Raw genomic sequence first — 5797 nt, forward strand, 5'->3', positions numbered from 1 at the left:
GGGCTCCCCGCCCTGCGCTCTGGCCGCCGGGGGGAGAGCCGAGCCCCAGCCGGGGCTCGCCGCCCTCTCGCCGCCTTGCCCCTGGCGCTCTGGCCGCCGGGGGGAGAGCTGAGCCGCGGGGCTCGCTCCGGCCTGCAGCGTCCTGGAGAGGCAGCCGCCCGGCGCAGCGCGAATGGTGAGTAGCGGGCTGGGCGGCGGGTTGCGGCGGCTGCCCCGGGGTGGGTGTCTGCCCGCGGCCAGGGCGGGGATCCGGCTGGGCTGTGCCCCCCAGCCCCGGTCTCCTGCGCCCAGGATCTGGCTCCTCTAGCACCGGCAGCTCCCCGCGAGCGGACGCCGCGCAGGGCCGGGGGAGCTGGGCTGGTTCGGCGTCGGGGGGAGCTGGGTGGCCGCTGTCGGGCCAGCCCTCGCTCGCCTCTATCGCTAGCCGGCCAGAAGGGAGCAGGTCCGACTCCCCAGCGCTGTGGGGCGAGCGGCCGGGGAAGGGGTCCCAGCCCCTCGCGGGCAAGGGGTCCCCGACTCCGCTGCCGGTAGCTGCTCGAGAGCTGACTTTGGACAAGCAGGACCTCCGGCCGCCCTCCGCCCCCGGTGCCCTCCCCCCGGCCGCGGGGGGGGGGGCGGCCGGAGGCTTTTTTGCCTGGGGCGGCAAAAAAGCCAGAGCAGGCCCTGCTCCTTGGTGATATCTAATATGCCACGTGGGTGGTATCCATATAGTAGCTCGAAGGGGGAGACCCAGGAAGTTTTTGGGAAGTGTAGGGGACAATTTCCTGGTGCAAGTGCTGGAGGAACCAACTAGGGGCAGAGCTCCTCTTGACCTGCTGCTCACAAACAGGGAAGAATTAGTAGGGGAAGCAAAAGTGTATGGGAACCTGGGAGGCAGTGACCATGAGATAGTCGAGTTCAGGATCCTGACACAAGGAAGAAAGGAGTGCAGCAAAATATGGACCCTGGACTTCAGAAAAGCAGACTTTGACTCCCTCAGGGAACTGATGGGCAGGGTCCCCTGGGAGAATAACATGAGGGGGAAAGGAGTCCAGGAGAGCTGGCTGTATTTTAAAGAATCCTTATTAAGGTTGCAGGAACAAACCATCCCGATATGTAGAAAGAATAGTAAATATGGCAGGCAACCAGCTTAGCTTAACAGTGAAATCCTTGCTGATCTTAAACACAAAAAAGAAGCTCACAAGAAGTGGAATATTGGACAAATGACCAGGGAGGAGTATAAAAATATTGCTCAGGCATGCAAGAGTGAAATCAGGAAGGCCAAATCACACTTGGAGTTGCAGCTAGCAAGAATGTTAAGAGTAACAAGAAGGGTTTCTTCAGATATGTTAGCAACAAGAAGAAAGTCAAGGGAAGTGTGAGCCCCTTACTGAATGAGGGAGACAACCTAGTGACAGAGGATGTGGAAAAAGCTAATATACTCAATGCTTTTCTTGCCTCTGTCTTCACGAACAAGGTCAGCTCCCAGACTACTGCACTGGGCAGCACAGCATGGGGAGGAGGTGACCAGCCCTCTGTGGAGAAAGAAGTGGTTCAGGACTATTTAGAAAAGCTGGACGAGCACCAAGTCCATGGGGCCAGATTCACTGCATCTGAGGGTACTAAAGGAGTTGGCGGATGTGATTGCACAGCCATTGGCCATTATCTTTGAAAACTCATGGCGATCGGGGGAGGTCCCGGATGACTGGAAAAAAGCTAATATAGTGCCCATCTTTAAAAAAGGGAAGAAGGAGGATCCGGGGAACTACAGGCCAGTCAGCCTCACCTCAGTCCCTGGAAAAATCATGGAGCAGGTCCTCAAAGAATCAATTCTGAAGCACTTAGAGGAGAGGAAAGTGATCAGGAACAATCAGCATGGATTTACCAAGGGCAAATCATGCCTGACTAACCTAATTGCCTTCTATGATGAGATAACTGGCTCTGTGGATGAGGGGAAAGCAGTGGACGTGTTATTCCTTGACTTTAGCAAAGCTTTTGTGATACAGTCTCCCACAGTATTCTTGCCAGCAAGTTAAAGAAGTATGGGCTGGATGAATGGACTATAAGGTGGATAGAAAGCTGGCTAGATCATCGGGGTCAATGGGTAGTGATCAATGGCTCCATGTCTAGTTGCAGCCGGTTTCAAGCGGAGTGCCCCAAGGGTTGGTCCTGGGGCCGGTTTTGTTCAATATCTTAATTAATGATCTGGAGGATGGCGTGGACTGCATCCTCAGCAAGTTTGCAGATGACACTAAACTGGGAGGCGTGGTAGATACACTAGAGGGTAGGGATCGGATACAGAGGGACCTAGACAAATTAGAGGATTGGGCCAAAAAAAACCTGATGAGGTTCAACAAGGACAAGTGCAGAGTGCTGCACTTAGGACGGAAGAATCCCATGCACTGCTACAGACTAGGGGCTGAGTGGCTAGGCAGCAGTTCTGCAGAAAAGGACCTAGGGGTTACAGTGGACGAGAAGCTGTATATGAGTCAACAGTGTGACCTTGTTGCCAAGAAGGCTAATGGCATTTTGGACTGTATAAGTAGGGCATTGCCAGCAGATCGAGGGACGTGATCATTCCCCTCTATTCGGCAGTGGTGAGGCCTCAGCTGGAGTACTGTGTCCAGTTTTGGGCCCCACACTACAAGAAGGATGTGGAAAAATTGGAAAGAGTCCAGCGGAGGGCAACAAAAATGATTAGGGGGCTGGAGCACATGACTTATGAGGAGAGGCTGAGGGAACTGGGATTGTTTAGTCTGCAGAAGAGAAGAATGAGGGGGTATTTGATAGCTGCTTTCAACTACCTGAAAGGGGGTTCCAAAGAGCATGGATCTAGACTGTTCTCAGAGGTACCAGATGACAGAACAAAGAGTAACAGTCTCAAGTTGCAGTGGGGGAGGTTTAGGTTTGATATTAGGAAAAACATTTTCACTAGGAGGGTGGTGAAACACTGGAATGGGTTCCTATGGAGGTGGTGGAATCTCCTTCCTTAGAGGTTTTTAAGCTCCGGTTTGACAAAACCCTGGCTGGGATGATTTAGTTGGGGATTGGTCCTGCTTTGAGCAGGGGATTGGACTAGATGACCTCCTGAGGCCCCTTCCAACCCTGATATTCTATGATTCTATGAATCCAGTAGACACCTGGGAAACCTCCTGTATCGCAAACATCAGGTACGGTAGAAGGGTATCCCAGTCTTTTCTGTCCCGGGCCACTACTTTCTGGATCATGCTTTTGAGGGTATGATTAAATCGCTCTACCAGACCATCTGTTTGAGGATGGTAGACTGAGGTTTGCAAGGACTGGATGTGGAGTAGGGTACATATGTCCCTCATTAATTTCGACATGAAGGGAATCCCTTGGTCGTTCAGGATCTCCTTAGGGATGCCTACTTTAGTGAAAACCTGGACCAGTTCTTTTGCTATTGCTTTGGACGTGGGGCTTCTTAGGGGGATGGCTTCTGGGTACTGTGTGGTGTGGATGATAAGTATGCTTCGGTGGTTCTAGGACGATCTTTCTAGAGGGCCCACTAGGTCCATGGCTATCCTTTTGAAAGGGACTTCAATAACAGGCAAGGGCCCCAACGGGGCCCGTAAGTGAGGCCAGGGGCTGTGCATCTGGCATTCTGGGCAGGAGGTGCAATAGCACTAGACTTCCACCCGTACTCCTAGCCAGTTAAACCTCCTTAGGACTCTATCCAGGGTCTTATCTACTCCTAGGTGTCCTCCAAATAAATGGCTGTGAGCTAGCTCTAACACTGCCCTTGTGTGCTTCCGTGGTACTAAGAGCTGCTCTACTTCTCCCCCCACCCCATATTTGGGCTACGTGGTACAACAGATTGTGTTTGACCATGTAGTATGGCTCTGGGCCTTTGGTTTTCCCCTCTGCGGGCATGCCATTTATCTCCACTACCTCCTCCTTCATGTTCGCATATAGTAGGTCATAGGCTTGGTCCTGCCCAAAATTCTCACATGCAGGACTGATCTGGCCTAATTTTATGGGATCAGTTTCAACTCTGCCCCCTGAGTTGCTCCTATTGGTGCTGGGGACTGCTTCCAGGTCCTCACTGGTCCGAGCTGTTTCCTGGCCTCCTGAATAGATTTGCCTGCCAAACAGGGTGGCTTTCTGGTTCCCCACCAAAATCCTGGTTCCTAACCTTTTATTTAACCTCCTTTCCCACCTAGATTTCTGGGGCTTCCTGGAGGGTGAAAATAATTCTTGGGCAAGTCTGGTGAAAGTTCGGGCGGGGCTATGTGTGGGTGCCTCAATCTCAGTCTGGGGGTTGCTGCCCTCCCCTGGCTCTATTGGGGGGAGTAGGTTCTCAAACCCTGCGAAGTCCCGATTAAGACCAGGTAGGGGAGTCCGGAGACCACCCCTGTGGTCACCTTGGTAATATTCCCCTGGATCTCAACCCTCACTGGGATCATGGGGTAGAAATTTACGGTGCCATGGACACACATTACTCCTGTGGTTTTGGCCCATGTCAGTTGTTCTTGCCCCACTAATTTCCCCGAGACCAGTGTGACAGCACTCCCAGAATCCACCAAAGCTATGGTCTCGATGCCATTCATTTTTACCGATCTCATGTACCCACGTGGGGTCGTTGCGACCCCCACCAGGCTGATTAGGCTACATTCCTCCCCATGATACCCCAGATTGCACTGCATGGGCTCCTTCCTGTAGGGGCACTGGGCTGCTATGTGCCCCAATTCCCCACACTCGTAACACTGATACCTTACCCTGGTTGTCACCTTCTGCATTGGGCTATTCGGCCCACTCCCCCAACCCCCTTCTCCCAAGCCCCCTGGTCCTTTCAGGGCCTCGGGCTGTTCCTCAGCGCCCCTCCTTCCAGTTATGGCTCTCCTGGTGTTCTCGACAGTCCAGGGCCTCAGGGTTGGAACTGGCTTCCTGGTCTGTCATGCCTCATCTCCTGGGGTCTGGAACAGTTCACGGGCTGCCAGCTGTCTCTCTACCAGGTGGAAGGGTCATTCTGGCCAACCCAGGCTCGAGCCCCCAGCACCAGGAGCTCCATCATTTTCTCAGAGCTGAGGGCGTCGGGCCACAGCCACTTCCGGGTCAAGTGGATTGGGTCAAAAAGTTGTCACCATGGTGCCTTGTCCTCACTATACAGCCACTCATGGAACCTCTGGGCTCGCAATGCTGTCGTTGCTCCAGATTTGGCCAGGATCTCTGCTTTCAGCTGGGGTTAGTCTGCCACAGCCTCCACGGCCATATTGTAGGCCTCCCAACACAGGAACGGGGCGAGGATGCCAGACCACTGATCTCGGGGCCAGGCCTCCCATAGGGCTCCCCTCTTGAAGGCCAAGAGGTACACCTCCGCATCATCCTCCTGCATCATTTTCTGCAGGCAGTTGCTGGCCAGTACAGTCCATATCCCATCACAGCCATGGCTCGGCACCGTAAGGGCCTTCATCTGGTTCACCATTTCCTGCAGCATGGCGCAGTCCTGGGCGGCCTGGCTCATCAGCAGGCAATTGGTCTCCTGCTGCAGCTGTACTGTCTCCTGTTGGGCGGCTGCCTGGAATTTGTATTGAATTCATTGAGTTGTTTCAGTCAAAAATATTTTTTCCAATTAAACATTTCAATCTTTTAAGTCAAAATAACTTTTTGTTTTGAATTTTATTATTTAAAAAGATTAGAAAACCTTGAAAGTAAAAAAGAAAGATTTGGCTGACTTGAACCTAATGTTTTTTTATTTTTATTTTTTTTTGGTTTGGCTACCGAATCAAAAAGCAGCTCTAAAGACACAAGATCATGGTTATTGTTCAGGTTTGTGCTGGGAGATGACCAAGTGACAGGT

This window comes from Terrapene carolina, unplaced genomic scaffold, assembly GCF_002925995.2.
Source record: "Terrapene carolina triunguis isolate 2854851 unplaced genomic scaffold, T_m_triunguis-2.0 Scaffold192, whole genome shotgun sequence".
Classification (NCBI taxonomy): Eukaryota; Metazoa; Chordata; order Testudines; family Emydidae; genus Terrapene; species Terrapene triunguis.